Here is an 18,512-nt window from a genome sequence, read left to right as displayed (position 1 = left end):
AAATTGGACCTGCATTTCTACCAACATAGTGCACTACAGCACATGATAATGTGTGACTGTTCTTTATGGTACGCTGCAAATATTTGTAGCCTACTCCTATTAACCACTTGACTGCTGCAAAATTTACCCTCCTTCATGATCAGGCCATTTTTTGCTATACCGCACTGCATTACAGCCGTACGACACTGTACCCAGATAAAATGTATGTCCTTAGAGCTTTATTTGGGTTGCATTTGATTACCACTGCATTTTTTTTACGCTATAAGCAAAAAAGACTAACAACTTTGAAAAAATATCATAAAACAATAAAACAAATTGAAAAAAATCGAATTTCTTCATAAAATTATGCCAAGATATATTCTGCTACGTATTTTTGGCAGAAAAAACCCCCCAATAAGCGTATATTGATCATTTTTTCGCAAAAGTTAAAACATCTAATTTTTTTTTTTCACTAGTAATGGCGGCGATATAGTGGGGCTGTGATATTGTGTCGGACATTCTGACACTGACAGACACTTTTGAGACTTTTTGGGGACCAGTGACACTTATACAGTGATCTGTGCTAAAAAATATGCACTGTCACTGTACTAATGACACTGGCTGGGAAGTGGTTAACATCAGGGGTGATCAAAGGTTTTAGCTGTGTGCCTACCCTGTATTTGTGTGTACTGTAGGAGGTGTTTTCACAAGGGGTAGGATTTATGTCCCTGGTTTGCAGAGACACAGGATCCATGCCTTCCCTCCTGACATAACGGTGATCTGCCTTGATTACATAGACAGACCGCCGTTTTGCCTCTGTCCTGAACAATTAGTGGGTGCTGGCAGACATCGAGTCTGCGGTACCCGCCGATCAGCTCCCGCTGTAAAATCACAGTGGAAGCAAGCCGTCGACTTTGCGTCTGCTACCCGCAATACATGATCCAGTACAGAGGTGCCACCCTGTAGCAGTAAAACTGCTATAGGGTGGACCTTAAGTGGATAAAGAAGAGCTCCAGTCTCCCCCCCAAAAAATTTAAAGTCAGCAGCTACAGATACTGTAGCGGCCTATTAATATTATTATTATTATACAGGATTTATATAGCGCCGACAGTTTACGCAGCGCTTTACAACATTAGGGTAGACATTACAATACAATACAATTCAAGACAGGGGGAATCAGAGGGCCCTGCTCGTTAGAGCTTACAATCTAGGTTATTATTCAGAATTTATATAGCGCCAACAGTTTACACAGCACTTTACAATACAGAAGGAGACAATACAGTTACAATACAATAAAATACAAGAGGATTAAGAGGGCCCTACTCAGAAGATCTTACAAACTAATAGGGTGGGGCAGGTGGTACAAAAGGATATAACTGTGGGGAATGAGCTGATGGAAGTGGTAGGAGATTAGTTGGAGACAAGGTAGGATTCCCTAAAGAGATGAGTTTTCAGGGATGGCTTGAAGGTAGCGAGAGTAGGGGATAGCCGGGCCAGTGCCTACTTTTAATATAAGGACATTTACTTATCTTGGGATCCAGCACTGTCCTCACCTAAGACAATTCTTCAATCAGCTTTTGGATCCAGGCGCCGGCATCTTGACTAAGGGAAACCAGCAGTGAAGCCTTGTGGTTTCAAAGCCGGCTTGTCACTGTGCGAGCCATGCTGCACTTTGTGAATGGTCCTGCTGTCTTCTGGGGCTTGTGATGTGTCCCAGAAGGCTGCAGGGGGAAGGCTGCTTCACAAAGAGTGCCAATTATTAAAGTGGAGGGGGAGCACACAAGCAAGCAGAACTTTCCCCTTCAGGAGACGTTCTGCTTTAGTCTGAACAATCTTGGAGTTTGTATATTTACTTTGTGAAGGTCCCACAAATGTACTTCAAGGAATTCTGTGACATGTAGTCACTATGCCCAGTGAGTATTCCTGTATCACATGACATGTAAAAAATAGAGAAAATGTAGGCGCCAACAGGTTCAAGCCCCCTATGTCTAAATTGAATAATACATATAAATCTTATAAAGTCCTTGAAGAAAAATAGTTCAGAAGATCAAGCACAAAGGCAGCCCTACTAATAAATTGAAGTGGAATCTCTCTATAGAATACACAAAACAAATGGAAAGGCACCTCTAAATTCAAAATAAAAAGTGGCAATATGCAATTCACATAGAAAGGTAATTAATGTGCTCATCAGATAAGAATAAGTCAGATCTGAGACGCTGTGGTGGATAAGTCGTCGGAGAGCCGCCCGGGTCTTCTACCACACAGAAAAACATACAGGGAAGCCGGCCAGACACTTCCAAGATGGCGCTGGAATGCACATGTGACCCACAGCGTTGGTGGGATGACATCACCGGAGTCAGGATAGCAACGCGTTTCAGAGCATGCACAGAATCGTCTCGGAGTATGCGCGCTCTTTCATCAGGTTAAAGAAGCAGGAAAACAGAATTGAAGCAGTTTTGGGTTCCCTTGACCTGTGTGCAGAGGAATAGGCTAGAGTGTCAGTAGAGTGGATCAATTGGCACAGAGGGACTGCTGGGGCCATTAATCATTACTTACATTGTGTGTACCCTACACACTGACGGTAAGGGTCAGTTGATTTGGGTGTTGGTGGTGGCTATCCTATGCGCTCTATTTGGCTCTAGATGAAGATCTTTGATTCGATTTGTTTTTCCATTTTTTTTATTTTTTTATCATAGATGGACTTTATTGTTTATTATTTTAAGCGCTGCACCTTCTATTTTATAAATTGCATATATGTATATATATATGTATACATACTTTACTTACCATAGTGATGAAATTGTAATCTAATCATAATGATGTTTATAAAGAGAGCCTGTAAATGATGGTATAAAAAATTTGTGGAATGTACTAGGGTGTTTTACTTTATATATTAACAATTAACTACATTCAGTTCAGTTAGTTAAAGGGGTTGTAAAGTCTTGTTTTTTTGTTTTTTTTAATAACAAACATGTCATACTTACCTCCTCTGTGCAAGGATTTTGCACAGAGTAGACTCGATCCTCCTCTTCTGGGGTCCCTTTGCAGCGCTCCTGGCATAGAAGTGCATTCCCTGGGGGCACTCATAGTGTCTGTCAGTGTCACTACTGAGTCCTGCCACTGCGTCAATTGACACAGACAGCAGCGCCCGGCCCCACCCCCGGCTCCCGTGTCACTGGACTTGATTGACAGCAGCGGGAGCCAATGGCTCCCGCTGCTATCAATCTATCGAATGAGGACCCAAGACAGTGGTTGAAGCTGCTGTGTTTGTCTCCGTCACTGGAAAGACCAGGTTCAATTAAGTAAAAGGGGGGCTCTGGGGGCAGCTGTAGCACAGGAAGTTTGTCACCTTAATCCATGGGTGTCCAAACTTTTTTCAAAGAAGGCCAGATTTGATGAAGTGAAGATGCGTAAGGGCCGACCATTTTGCCCGACATTCTTTGAGCCATTAAAATTAAATGCAAATTAACTAATAGCCCTTGTACACACGGTCGGAGAGTCCGTCGGAATGTTTCCTATCGGAGCGTTTTGTTGAATATTCTGACAGTTTGTGGTTTGCATCGGACCGTTTCCGTCGGACCAACTTTTCCAACTTGCCGGAAATATTTTCCGACAAAATGCTCCGATCGGACATACTCTGATCATGTGTAGCCTACTCCGACGGACAAAGTGCCACGCATGCTCAGATCAAATTCCTAGACCAAAGCTATTGGCTACTAGCCTGAACGTAATCCCATTGTACTGAGATAACGTCATCACGTTATGTACAATCGGATTTTCCAACAACTTAGTCCGACCGAGTGTATGCAACATCACTCCTGGACCAGGTCTGGAATTAATCCGTCGGAATAACTGCGATGGATTTGGTTGTCGGAATCTCCGACCGTGTGTACAAGGGCTAGGAGGGAAGTTTCAGGTCAGTGCCAATCTGCAGCCTCACCATTGCCTTGAATGCAGCCTCTTAATGCAGCCTCACCATTGCCATCAGTGCAGCCTGATCCATGCCCATCTGCAGCCTCAGAGGGGACAGGGAGGGGGCAGGACGAATTCCAACAGATTACATACAGGAGAATCTCCTGTTTACTTGGAGGCCTCTTTAATAGAAAGTCCCGCCTCCTATGATAGACAGAACAGTCATCCAATGCCAGCCCAGGACACGGGACTTACAGAGGCCACCAAGTAAACAGGAGATTTTCCTGTATGCAATCTGACAGCACTCATCCCGCCCCCTCCCTGTCCCCTCCAAGGAACGATAAATATGGTACATATCCTTTGCAGCCCCCCCAATGAATCCCTGTGCGCTGCGCGGCGATTCGTTGGGGGCCTCAAAAGATATATATATCCAAATTACAAGTGGGGAAATATGAAACTGGAACACCGGCCGCAATTGGCCCACGGGCCAGACTTTGGACATGCCTGCCTTAATACATAGAATAAGGTGTGGAAGGGAATAACAGTAGGCACTTAATTGATAGTCTCCTCATTGAGACCACTGGGGAAAAGGGTATCGAGTTTGTATATACAGAAGCTCTCCCTCTGGAAAAGTCTATGGAATCACTCTGACTCAGGAAGTCGCCTGGGCATGCTCTCCATAACCTATACCTTTAGACCTTGAGAGGATTTTTTGATGGAATTTTGAGAAATGGCACACTGCTTATCTTTGCCTTCCTCTATAAAATGGCAGTGCTCGCCAAATTTTTTCTGCAATGGTCTGCTGGTGCGACCAACATATAGGAGTTCACAATGACAGATAAGAAAATATACCACAAACTCTGACAAGCAATTGTAAAAGTCATTGATCCTACACATTTTACCTTTTGCCGTAAACTTCTGTTGTCAAATGAGCAGATTTTACAAAGAGTTTTCTGGCATTGATACATGCGTGGGAAGTAAGCAAAGTTGAATGGTATGCTTGTCAGAGACAGATGGCTTAAGTTTGCTGGGAGCAATTTTTTTTTTTTTTTTTTTGTAAAGATGATCTCAGTAACATTAATAATTCTTTTAGAGTGGTATCAGAAATAGGCTGACCCATGGTTGGGAATTGTGCGATTGGATCCGGTGGATGTTGAATAGCTGATCCACCACCGATCGGACCACTCACCTCCATGTCCAGCTCAGCCAGTCCAGTTTGTGCTTTAGTAGCAGGCTCCAATCTGGGCTTGGATTTAACAGGGCTTCTGGTCGATGGAGAATTGTTTGGAGAGTCAGAGGATTGTGTGCCTGTTTTGTCATCCATCTCCGCTGTGTACTCCGCTCTGGTCAACGTTTTAGCTGACACTGATGGTGCTTGAGTCTGTGAGTACTGTGCCGTGCGCTGCCCTCCCCTGCCATCTTTCCGTGGCCCGCGGTCTATGGCCGGATAGAAGTCCGGTAATTTCAGCGCAGTCGGCGGGTTCTGAGATCTTCTCCGCATGCTGGAACGGTCGGCGGAGGTCTCCTGTATCGCTGGCACTCGATCCGCCGGCTGTGCTATTCGTTTAGCGGGCTTGTGTGAGCTGATTCCCCGAGCGCTGAGCGGAGCTCACTCAGAATGCGGCCATCACGCTGCGCGGTCGCCACGCCCCCTGAATTTTTTTTTTTTGGAGACAGAACTGTATTCAAAACCCTGACTACATTTCCAAGAGTGTTTCTCTGAAAAATACATTTTTGGATAAAGATTACCCAGAACCTCTGGTTGATCGAACAGATAACTTCTATCAAAAAGGGAAACCCTCTGATCATAAAAAAGAGGATGGTCAACAAGTTAGGTTTACTGCCCGATATTATGACCAACACCTCAAGAAGGAACGCATGCTAACCAAAAATTGGTGCATTCTACAACATTTACAGCCTATTATCTAGAATATATGCAAATTAATATATAGAAAAGCTCCCAAACTCAAAAATAAAATTGCCCCCAGAGGGGACAGCATGGAGATCCAATCAGTTTGCGTGCTGCCAAGGAGCATGGCAATAGGAGGAGAGAGCAGAATGTCAGAGAGATGAGCCTGCTTCTTTTTCACTGTACAGTCACAAACTTGGGGTTAGACTCATAGGAACCTGAGATCAGAATAAGATGCTGGTCTTCATTAAACCTGGAAAACAGAGGATTTATAGGAGTGGAAAATAAGTACAGGTGGACAGCTTTGGATTAATTGCCAGTATTCCAACTAAAGCTGTTTTATTTCTCTATAAAGTGAGTGTAAATGCTAAAATATTTTTGTAAAAATATAACAAGCAGGCTTATATTCCATTGCAAAAAGCAGCCCCGATCCTCCTCTTATGAAGACCCAGCTGGCTCTCCTGACTCCTCCTCTCTGGTGAGTGCCCACATAGAAAGTCACTATGGGGGGCATTCATGTGGGCTCACTCCCAAACCTCATTTTCTATGTCTATTGACACAGACAGCGGGATTTAGCCCTGCCCCCTGCTTCCTCATCACTGGCATGGATTGACAGCAGTGGGAGCCAATTGCTTTCACTGCCCCAGCAAATCCAGAGAGACCAGGAAGTGAAGGGAGTGAAGAGCTTCAGATGGGCACAAAGATGGATTGAATGAGGGCTCAGGTAAGTGCAAGGAGGGTGAGGGAGGATACTAATGCCTAAACATTTGTTTATCTTAATGTAAGGAATGCGTTAAAAAATGTTTAAGCTTTAGAAACAATTGGCCTCCCATTAAAAAAAACACAAAGTCCCACAAATAGCTGTTGACCCTGCTAGTGAATTCCACCAGATATGGTTTCCTGTGATGGTGGGAGAACAAAGCTGCACCGCTCCTGAATTCAAAGCTGAGTTTCCACTCTCATGTAGACTGTGCCTGCAGCACTCCATTTTTTCAGCACTTTTCATATGTGATTCACAAGCCTGTAGCTTGACAGTCAGCCCCTGGCCCCACCCAGCCCCACCCACTGCTTTCTGAATCGGCAGCGTGGCCTCTGTTTTTGAAACCGCCCAAATATGTGCTGCAGTGTCTGGGGGGGGGGGGGGGGGTGTGAAACACAAATGAGGGAGGATTTTGCATAGCCAGGAAGATGAAGGGAGTTCTCTCTTGAATTTATGAGGTTTGTACACCAGTTAATATCCAGCTAAAGACGGTCAAATACTAAGTATCAAATCCAGTTACTAACAGTGGTGGCCGCTACATTAGGGACGCAGGGCCATGCAGGCAGCCCCTAATCTACATGCCAGACACATTGGATTGCAATTTATTTATTTTTTTAAGCACATGATAAGAGCCTGAGGCTCTAACTGGCTTCAAAAAAGGGGGGGGCTTGGCCTCTCAGACCACCCAGTTGTGTGACAATAGCAAATTAATATTTGCTATTGTCTTCCTGTTTCTCCTCCCAGCCAACCAGGAAGCAGGGTGTCTTAGGACTCTCAGCCAATCGGGTCTAAGGACCCACTTCCTGTTTGGGCAGAAGGAGAAGCAACGCCTGTAATGGAAGTGGCTGCCCAGGAGGGAAGAGGATGAGGGGGGGCCGTTGCAGAAAGCCAATGTGGATGAAAAAGGAGCTGGAGAGCGGGGAGCAGTGTGAGTACCTACCTAGGCCGACCTGTGCGGTGATGGTATGTGCGAGTGAGGGGGGCAGGTTTGTTTTCCCCCCCAACATATTGAGCACCAGTTGCGACTGGATATTAACATACTGGTTCCAGAGTCATTCAAGCAAATTGCCTTTTTGCTTTTTCAGAAGAAGGGGTCAGCAATCGCACCCTGGAATACGCTTTCTGTTTTTTGAAATTTTAAAACATGTAAATGAATAAAAAAATGGAAAAAACAGAACTGCATATACCAAGGCTGTGCATTTTGAAGAAGTAGTTCTATACACCATAACTGGAATATAATTAGGGTAGATGTGTTAGCTCAGCATTCTGTCTTCATCTTTTAATAATTTGTGTGATGTTCTGCAATCCATGCTATGATCAACATGTCATCAATATGGTTAAGTGTCAAGGGTCAACAAACAACATTTCAATTCTGATATGCTTGCAAACCCCCTTTAATTTTATATATATATATATATATATATATATATATATATATATATATATATATATATATATATATATATATATATATATATATATATAATAGCCCAACGCTGTGCACAGTAGGGGTGATTTCAATTTTGTATTTAATATGAAGGGCAGTGCTGTGCCATAAACATTATTGCATGGTGGGAAGTGGTGGAATGAAGAATTGAAGAATTGATCTTGTCATATATATGTATTAGTAAAGCACATCATGCTAGCACATTAGAATGATTTGATTATGCTCCACCAATCACAGAAAATCAGGCTAACTCTGAAATGCTTTAACTCTTAACATTGCCATGCAAACAAAAGCTGCTCATTTGGCAAGTAAAGCACAGCTTGATATTTTTTAATCAAAGTGAAGAAGGGTTAGCACCTTTGACAAGTGTTATTTGCTTAAAGGGTAACTCCACTTTGTGGTGAAAAAATAGCAAAAGAAAAGTATATATATATATATATATATATATATATATATATATATATATATATATATATTATATATACACACACACACACAATATAATATTAAAATTGATGGGACGCCTACCTTTGCACCAGGGGAGGACTGACCATTTGGGCTCTCGGGCAGTGCCCGAGGGCCGGGGTTACTAAGGGGCCCCAACTGGGTGGCCAGCCTCAGTAAAACCAAGGACAGTATGTAAGAATCTGTGTATTTTTACATCTGTCCCTGAAATGTCCTTTACTTTTGCTGTGAAAATCCTGAGGCTATAGCTGCCCCGCCTCTGCACTACCTCCTCAGCCATTAGGAACACAGCGTACACGCCCCTTCCCCACCGGAGCTTATTTGATTTCAGAGCAGGAGATGCTGACAGCTGGAGGAGAGGAGAGGAGAGGAGAGGGAGGAGGGGACACAGCCTGCAGTGTGGGAAGGGCTGCAGCCTGCTGGAAGGTAAGCTTGCTAAGCTGAACTGAGTGTATTTTTGTCAGTGCTTACCCCTGTGAGCAGAAGGGGGATGTGTTTTTGCTCTAGCAGGGCTCCTCCTGTCTCTGAAGCTGTCAGATCAATTTTCTGTGTGAGAAGTGTACTGCTTCTGGAGGAAGGACATGTTCTGAACTTCTCCCCCCAATCTCTGCTACCCTGCCTACTCATTACCTGCCCACCAGTACACAGACACAGTCCCCCCTCCTCTCCTGTATTACCACCTAATGTGTTTGTGAGCTGCTGGGGGAACTACAAGTCCCAGCATGCCAGGAGATGTGGGCAACAGTGTGTTCAATCAGGCAGATTTTTGGGTGAAAAGTGCTGGTGTGTGTATGTGTAACTGTTTGTGTGTATACTGTATGTATACTGCGTCATAGCTCCCAACTTTCCCTGATTTGGGGCAATGTCCCTCTGTCCCTCTTTCCTCCTCATTTGTCCCTCATTTTGGTCTGATCTATATAGTTGTATAAAAAAATGCACTTTTTATATTTCAAAAAGTGTTTCCCAGTGCTAAACCTTTCATCCAAATTCTAAATTGCTGCTTTTGTAAATTTCAAAAGCCAATATAAAGAAATAGTAGTGCTAAAAATAAAGCCCTTGTGGATCCAATTAACCTTTTTTATTGGTTAATTCTCCTTTAAGGGGGTGTGGCAGGGGGCGTGCCCTATGCCTACATACGTTTGCTAGTAGGTGTCCCTCATTCCCATCTCAAAATGTTGGGAGGTATGCTGTGTGACTGTGTGTATGTGTATATATGTATAATGTGTGTCTATGTGTATATATGTATACTGTGTGTGTGTGTGTGTATACTGTATGTTCCATGTGTGCCTACTGCCACTCAACAGAAGTAAATCTAACAATCCCATGCCCATGAAAAAAATCCACTTGTTGCCATTCGGAGGCAGCTGATTAGTGCACTGCTGATCTCGGCCTCAGATCAGGCAGCAGGGCAGGTCAGGGTGCGTGCCTGCACGGTGATATCATGGCACACAAGCATGGCTTTTATTCACATGCCCCACTGCCCGATCTGAGGCCAACAACAGCAGTTCACTATTCCTCTGGCTCTAAAGCTTCGTACAAACGTTATGATTGTTGGCCAACCAAGCGTCAGATTTTTGTGAAAGGGCGTGTGCCAGGATCTTGGCTTGCACACTAACTGTACACAATTGTTATGCCACAAACACAAATTTAATGACATACTACGAGGAATTTCAGCTCTTGAGCGCCACCCTTTGGGCCCCTTCTGCTAATTTCATGTTTGGTGAGCATTGATTCCAAGCATGCGTGTTTGTACTTTCGACTTTTGTGTGACGGATTTGTATACTGACCATAAGAAAATCTGATGTCAAACCGCTGTTCGCCGAAAAATTTACTAGCCTGTCAGCCACTTTTCTCATTAGAACCCTGCAAGTGCAGCAGCTGATTGATAATCATTGATATCATAAAATAAAATAATCATAAAATCACTCCCATTAGAATCATTAGATTCATAGGCAAACAAACAGCTATTTATTCAGATTAACAAAAGGTAGGAATCTGCAATAAAGTTTGACTATGTACATTGCAGGGATTCTAACACTCTTTAATAAGTCCAATATAATGAAATTATTTGCTTTAAATCCCAACTCCCAAGGCAGATTTGAGTTTTATAAGTGGCTAGAAGAAACTTTTCTTTGCACCAGTGGCAGCTGGTGGCTTTTTGTTTGGGGGGCGGCAAACCCCCCCCCCCCCCCCCCGCAGCCCCTCAAACCCCCCACCCCACTCACTTTCTGTTGATCCACTGTCACTTACCCCATCTAGGCAGTGGGCACATCAGGCAGTGGCAGGGATCAGGCAGCAGTGGGAACATTGGGCAGCGGCGGGAATCAGGCAGCGGTGGGCACATGGGGCAGCGACGGGAATCAGGCAGCGGTGGGCACATGGGGCAGCGGCGGGGATCAGGCAGTGGTGGGCACTTCGGGCAGCAGCGGGGATCAGGCAGCAGTGGGCACATTGGGCAGCGGTAGGGATCAGGCAGCGGTAGGCACATCGGGGAGCAGTGGGGATCGGGGTATCGCAGACGTCGGGCTACAGCGGGCATTGACTCCTGTATCTTCTCCTCCTTGCTTCTGCTGTGCTTCTCCACCTCTCCTCCTAGGCATCCAATAGGATCACCTGTCCTTCCAGCCAATTGGGTGATGGGTATCAGACCTGCTTCCTGATAGGCCGGGAGGAGGATCAGTGTTGCAACAGCAACTATTCATTTGCCGTTGCAACACAACTGGGTGGGCTTGAGACGTAATGATCTGCGCCTTGAGCCCATCCTATTTTTAAGCCTATTAGAGTCTCCGGCTCTAATTCTGGTGCTTCAAAAATACACCCCTGCCCACCCCCCACCATATGAATTCATGTGCCCAGTGTCCTGAAAGGGGCTGGGCGCATGGATAGGGAGGTCGGCTGCGGTGGAAAGGGGAGGCGTCGCTCCGTGCGCCCACAATGGATGGGCCACCCCTTGAACTGAATATTTGTTACACAAATTGACAGCAGGGGGCGTGTTCAGAAACATCTCTTCCGCATTATAAACAGACAAGAAACATTAGCTTACAGATAAAATGGAGAAGGTTGGCTGCAAATAAGGCCTGCATGTTGAAACGTGTCTGGGTGTTTTTTTTACCATGGTCATACGACAACAATAACATTTGAAGACTGAATTTCCAGTGGTGCCGGCTCTTCAATATACATTCATGGTTTGTTTTCGGATGTGGGAGGGACATCCTGAGCCAGGATGAGGTGTGCCACCACCCATGCCAACATTTGGCTTTTTCTGTCCAGAGTGGTGTGGTTTTGTGTTGCATAGGTTGGATAGCGATATCTGAATCAACTGAATCCACGAACAACTATACTGCATTCCCAGTGTGCATTTGAAAGTACAATTTTCCATTTTGAGTGGAGTGTCCCTTTAAATTCAGTATATATTCACAAGGATGAAAGACCATTTTCTATCACTTATTAAAAGAAAAATCCCTTTTAAAAGGCCCTTTATTCCTTGGCATTGATGAAGGAAAGCCAGCCAGACTACCGGACGGTCTCAACACCACTTCCGTCAATATTAATGAGATCTATTTAAAAATATTACTAATTTCCCCAGCAAACGAAATATGAAGTCATTAAGCGCTGCAACGAGAGACGGCTCATAGAAGCATTACATATGTATAAAGTCACAGCTTGGTGCCCTCGGAGGATTCGCACAAATGCTATGTACAATTTGGTCTATTCTTTGAGGTTTAAGAAAACAAATGGTGTGTGCAGTATATAGTGATATTTCATATCCAGCTGGGCACGCCATTAAATATGCACCTGTAATAGGGTAATGAGAAAAATGTCCCTTCAGATTTTGCAGCAAGTGACTTATAGGCGCTCCCTACTGAACTTGCAAAGAGCACCGGATCTCTGGAGACAAGTGGATTTTGAGCACAGGCATTAAAAATTAAACAGGAAAAGTATCTTTGATGAAGCCGTTTGGAAATCTGCGCCCGGACTACAAGCCTTACAAATGTCACTTTATTTAAAGGTAAACTTCGGTCAGAAGTAAAAAAATACAACCTTGGAATGCATAAAGGTGACAAAAGTCTATTCTTATTTACTACACGTACTTATATGGCGCCATCATTTTGCACAGCATGTATACAGTGCATTCACATCAGTCCCTGTCCTCAAGGAACTTAGAATCTAAGTTCCCTAATGCCGCGTACACACGTAGCCAACTATCCGACGGACTTAGTCTGGCGGACTTCCCGCCAGACTGTCCGTCGGACTTTCCGAACGAGCTACTTGCCCACACACGGCACTTTTTCAGTGGACTAATACAGCGTACTAAGTCCGCCGTACTATCCACCCTACTTTTGAAATGAACGGACTCGCCCACACACACGGAGGAAAGTCCGCTCATTTCAAGCGCGTCTCCGGGTAGTCTCCCCCTTTCCTGGCCGGCCGGGTAGCGTGACAAAAGTCTGCTCATTTCAAAAGTACGGCGGACTGGCATACACACAGCCGGATTGTCCGCTGAAATGCGAGTCCGGCGGGAAAATTGGAGTGCAAAACTACTTTCTAAGTCCGCCGTACTTTCGGGTCAAAAAAGTATGCCGGAGGCTACACACGGGGGGATTGTCTGGCGGATTTCAGTTTTCCGGACTTTTCCACCCGCTTGTTTGATCGTGTGTACGCGGCATAACTACATACACTATATTACCAAAAGTATTGGTACGCCTGCCTTTACACGCACATGAACATTAATGGCATCCCAGTCTTATGCCCCATACACACGATTGGAAATTGCCCCAGCAAAAGTCCGATGTGAGCTTTTGGTCGGAAATTCCGACTGTGTGTATGCTCGATCGAACTTTTGCTGGCGGAATTCCCGCCAGCAAAATATTGAAAGAAGGTTCTCTATTTTTCGGTCGGAAAAAGTTCCGATTGGAAATTCTGATCGCCTGTACAAATTCCGATGCGCAAAATTCCTGCGCATGCTCGGAAACAGTTTGACGCATGGTCGGAAGCATTGAACTTAATTTTCTTGGCTCGTTCTAATGTTGTACATCACCATGTTCTTGATGGTCGAATGTTCAGAGAACTTTTGTGTGACTGTGTGTATGCAAGCCAAGCTTGGGCGGAATTCTGTCGGAAAAACCATCCAAGTTTTTTCCAATGGAAAATCCGCTCGTATGTACGGAGCATAAGTCCGTAGTGTTCAGTATTGAGTTGGTCCACCCTTTGCAGCTATAACAACTTCAACTCTTCTGGGAAGGCTGTTCACAAGGTTTAGGAGTGTGTCTATGGGAATGTTTGACCATTCTTCTAGAAGTGCATTTGTGAGGTCAGGCACTGATGTGGACAAGATGGCCCGGCTTGCAGCCTCCGCTCTAATTCATCCCCGAACATGTGCAGACATGATTTGGAACAGTGCACAAGCAAGATTTACAGTGACTACACTTCCAAATGCGCATGCAGTGCAAAGTGGATCTGCCTTTAGTAAATAAACCCCATTGTGTACATGAAGCAGCCTATGTTCAGTGTTTATTTGAAAAATAACATTTTTTTTGCAATTAAGGAAGAACTGGCCAGAAAGTTGTTTTTCAAAAGAACAAACAAATGTTTCAGTTACAGGGTTGAGACAAAACATTTTTAGGGGTGCTTACAATGATCCGTTTTTATTTATGTATGTAAAACCTTTATTCCAAAAGGGCAAATGTGTTTGTTGTAACTGCTTATAAAGTATTAGTATATGTTAGTGTATCTAAAGCTGCTTGTCCATCTAATACCCCCCCCCCCTCCTCAGATTAACAATGCTGCCATCCAAAGGTGCCCCCTTTGGATGGCAAAGAGTGCACTTACGCTGGTACATATTATGTATGCCAGAAGAAGTCAGAGCCCTTGTACACACGGTCAGAGATTCCGACGGAATGTGTCCGATCGGACCGTTTTGTCGCATATTCCGACTGTGTGTGGTCTCCATCGGACTGTTTCCGTCGGATACTTGTTGGTAAAATTTTCCGACAAAATGCTCCGATCGGACATACTCTGATCATGTGTAGAGAATTCCGATCGGACAAAGTGCTACGCATGCTCAGATCATATTCCTACATCAAAGCTATTGGCTACTAGCCTGAACGTAGTCCCGTCATAACGAAATAACGTCATCACGTTCTGAACGATCAGACATTCCGACAACTTTGTCTGACCGTGTGTATGCAACAGTTTCAGAAAAAATCCGTCGGACAAAAGCCGATGGATTTGGTTGTCGGAATGTCCAACCATGTGTACAAGGGCTAAAAATACCTCAAGGCATCATGACGAATCCCATCAAAGCCCTAACCAGAGTAGATCTTCAAGATCAGGACTTCATACTCACAAAGAGGGCTTAGCCGCCAAAAGGCGTCCTTCCTCACATTCTCCAAGCGCCAGAAGTCCAAGGTGTAGAGCATGTGGAGCCACTCCATTTCCGGACAAATTAGTCTGCAGAAGCTGCTTAAGGTACAGTGTATAAGGGTGCTCTGAGCATGAGGACCAAGCAGACAGTATCTCTAGTAGGGATGAGCTTCGTGTTCGAGTCGAACGTACGTTCGACTCGAACATTGGCTGTTCGGCCGTTCGGCGAATTTCGAACGTTTGGGCCGTTCGCGTCAAAATTCGAGTGACGCGCGCGCGGACCACAATGCACTGCGGTGGCGCAGTGCATTTCTGCCCCATGATTGGCCAAGCATGCACTGTGACCCCGCATGCTTGGCCAATCGCAGCGCCGGCAGCGAGGAGAGCCATGATTGGCCACAGGCATCCTGCCTGTGGCCAATCATAGCTCAGGCTGTGTAGTGCACGCCCCACACTATATAAGGCCGCCTTTGAGGCGGCCTCGTGTAGTGTGTTAGTTAGCATCTGAAGCAGTGGGTGTTCTGTGTACCTTCAACACAGTTACACACCAATCGTTTTTGGCTGATTTCCTATCTTGCTGCTGTGTAGTGGTTGTTGTCTGTGCCCTGACTGCAGTATACACCACTATATTCACCTCACCTATATAGCTAGTGATCTAGCTTTAACCACTTAACAACTGCCCATTGCCGATTAACGGCTTCAGGGCAGTTGTTTAACTCTGAGAGGCCGTTAATTAACGGCCTCCCAGAATTCTGCTCTCGCGCGCCCCCTGGGGCGCGCACTCGAGAGCATCCGTGACCGCCGGGTCCACAGGACCCGGCGCATCACGGATCACGGTAAACGGCCGCTCATAGCGGCCGTTTACCACGTGATCGCTCCGTCAAATGACGGAGTGATCACTTGTAAACAAACCGGCGTCATGTTATGACGCCGGTTCCTCCCTCCCCTCTCTGTACCGATCGGTACAGCGGAGGGGAAAGAGATCGGTGTCAGCAGCGATGTGGGCTGCATCTGCAGTGCCCACATCGCTGCTCACCGAATTTAACCCCTCAATTCCCTGCCAATACTCTGCAATACCAGTGCATACTCTGCAGTACCCTGCCATTACTCTGCAGTACCCCGCCATTACTCTGCAGTACCCCGCCATTACTCTGCAGTGCAGTACCCCGCCATTACTCTGCAGTACCCTGCCATTACTCTGCAGTACCCTGCCATTACACTGCAGTACCCCCCATTACTCTGCAGTACCCTGCCATTACTCTGCAGTAACCCCCATTACTCTGCAGTAACCCCCATTACTCTGCAGTACCCCCCGATACTCTGCAGTACCCGCCATTACTCTGCAGTACCCGCCATTACTCTGCAGTACCCCCAATACTCTGCAGTACCCTGCCATTACTCTGTAGTACCCCCCAATACTCTGCAGTACCCTGCTATTACTCTGTAGTACCCCGCCAATACTCTGTAATACCCTGCCATAAATTGCCATACCCAGCCATACTCGGAGATACCCAGCCATACTCGGTGATACCCTGAAATACCCAGCCATAGACGCCCCCCACCCCTCACCGCCCTCCGGTGCTTCTACCAACTCGCCAGTACGATCAAAGCCAGAATCTTTTTTTTATTTTTTATTTCAGGCTTCCCAGCCTAGAGGTGAGATGTGGGGTCATATTGACCCCCCAGATTTCACTGTACAGAGGACCTGTCACCCCATATTCCTATTACAAGGGATGTTTACATTTCTTGTAATAGGAATAAAAGTGATCAAAAATATATTTTTGGGGAAAAAAATGTCAAACTAAAATAAATAAAGTAAAATGAACAATAAAAAATAAAATAAAAATTAAAGCGCCCATGTCCCCATGTGCTCGCATGTGCCACACATGTGAGGTATCGCCGAGAATGTTAGAGCGAGAGCAATAATTCTAGTCCTAGACCTCCTCTGCAACTCAAAACATGTAACCAGTAAAAAAAAATGTAAAGCGTCGCGTATGGGGATTTTTTAAGTAGCGACGTTTGGCGCCATTCCACGGGCATGTGCAATTTTGAAGAGTGACATGTTTGATATCTATTTACTCAGCATAACTTCATCTTTCACTTTATGCAAACATTGGGCTAACTTTACTGTTTTTTTTTGTTTGTTTTTTAAGCACAAAACTGTTTTTTCCCCCAAAAAAACGCGTTTGAAAAATTGCTGTACAAATACCGTGTGAGATAAAAATTTGCAACGACCACCATTGTATTCTCCAGGGTCTTTGCTAAAAAAAAAATATATATATAATGTTTTGGGGTTCTCTGTAATTTTCTAGCAAATAAATTATGATTTTTACATGTAGGAGAGAAATGTCAGAATTGGCCTGGGTGCTCCAGAACGCCTGATGGCGCTCCCTGCATGTTGGGCCTCTGTATGTGGCCACGCTGTGTAAAAGTCTCACACATGTGGTATCGCTGTACTCGGGAGTAATAGCAGAATGTGTTTTGGGGTGTAATTTGTGGTATGCATATGCTGTGTGTGTGAAATAACCTGATAATATGACAATTTGGTGGAAAAAAAAAAAAAGGAAATAGGCCGTCAGTACTTCAGGTGTGATCAATTTTCAGATATTGGCACCATAGCTTGTGGACTCTATAACTTTCACAAAGACCAAATAATATCCACCAATTTGTACTTATTTTTACCAAAGATATGTAGTAGTATGAATTTTGGCCAAAATGTATGAAGAAAAAATGACTAATCTGCTAAATTTTATAACAGAAACGAAGAAAAATTCATTTTTTCGCAGAATTTTCGGTCTTTTTTCTTTTATAGCACAAAAAATAAAAAACTGAGAGGTGATAAAATACCACCAAAAGAAAGCTCTATTTGTGTGAAAAAAGGACAAACATTTCCTATAGGTCCAGTGTTGCATGACTGAGTAATTGTCATTCAAAATGTGAGGGCACCGAAAGCTGAAAATTGGTCTGGTTATTAAGGGTGTTTAAGTGCCCAGTGGTCAAGTGGTTAATAATAGAGCTTGCAGTCAGTAGTGTTAGGAGATAGTGCGTGCTGTCTGCGTGCTCTGTACCCAGTACATACCGCTATAATATAGGGCAGGCCCCTACTTTCAAACATCCAACTTACAAACATCTCCTACTTGCAAACGCAAGGAGACAGCAGCAAGTGAGATGAAAAAAGATGGACGACAAAACAAATTATACAGGGGTGATAACCCTTCCCTATGTTTTCCAAAAAGCTTAAAAATCGTTTTTTTGACTGGAGCTACACTTTAAAAATGTACCGGTTGAAAATGACAAACAGATTCAACTTAACACAACAAACCTACACAGTCCCTGTCTTGTTTGCACCGCCTGTATACTGCTGTTCTGAGTATATAGGGCCTGGGGGCCACACGCATTTCCTTTTTTTAATATGGGTACGGGGTTCCCCTTAATATGTGTACAAGACCCAAATAGGCTGGTAATGGGCAGGGAGGGCTACCCATGCCATTTTTCTCAATGATTTTCAACCATATTGCAGGAACCAGATATAACATTAAAACCGCAAGCAGTTTTAAATGGTGTTATTTCCGTTTAATGTCATTTTGTGCAGGGACTGTTCTAAACACGGGAAATACGTGGCATTTCACAGGCATACTACAGACACCCCCCAGGCACCATATTTAAAGGAATATTTC

Source organism: Lithobates pipiens, unplaced genomic scaffold, assembly GCF_037356315.1.
Source record: "Lithobates pipiens isolate NorthernLeopardFrog02 unplaced genomic scaffold, aLitPip1_a1.2 Scaffold_10, whole genome shotgun sequence".
NCBI classification, from domain to species: Eukaryota; Metazoa; Chordata; class Amphibia; order Anura; family Ranidae; genus Lithobates; species Lithobates pipiens.
The sequence above is the reverse complement of the archived record's forward strand: the minus strand, read 5'-3'. Positions refer to the sequence as shown.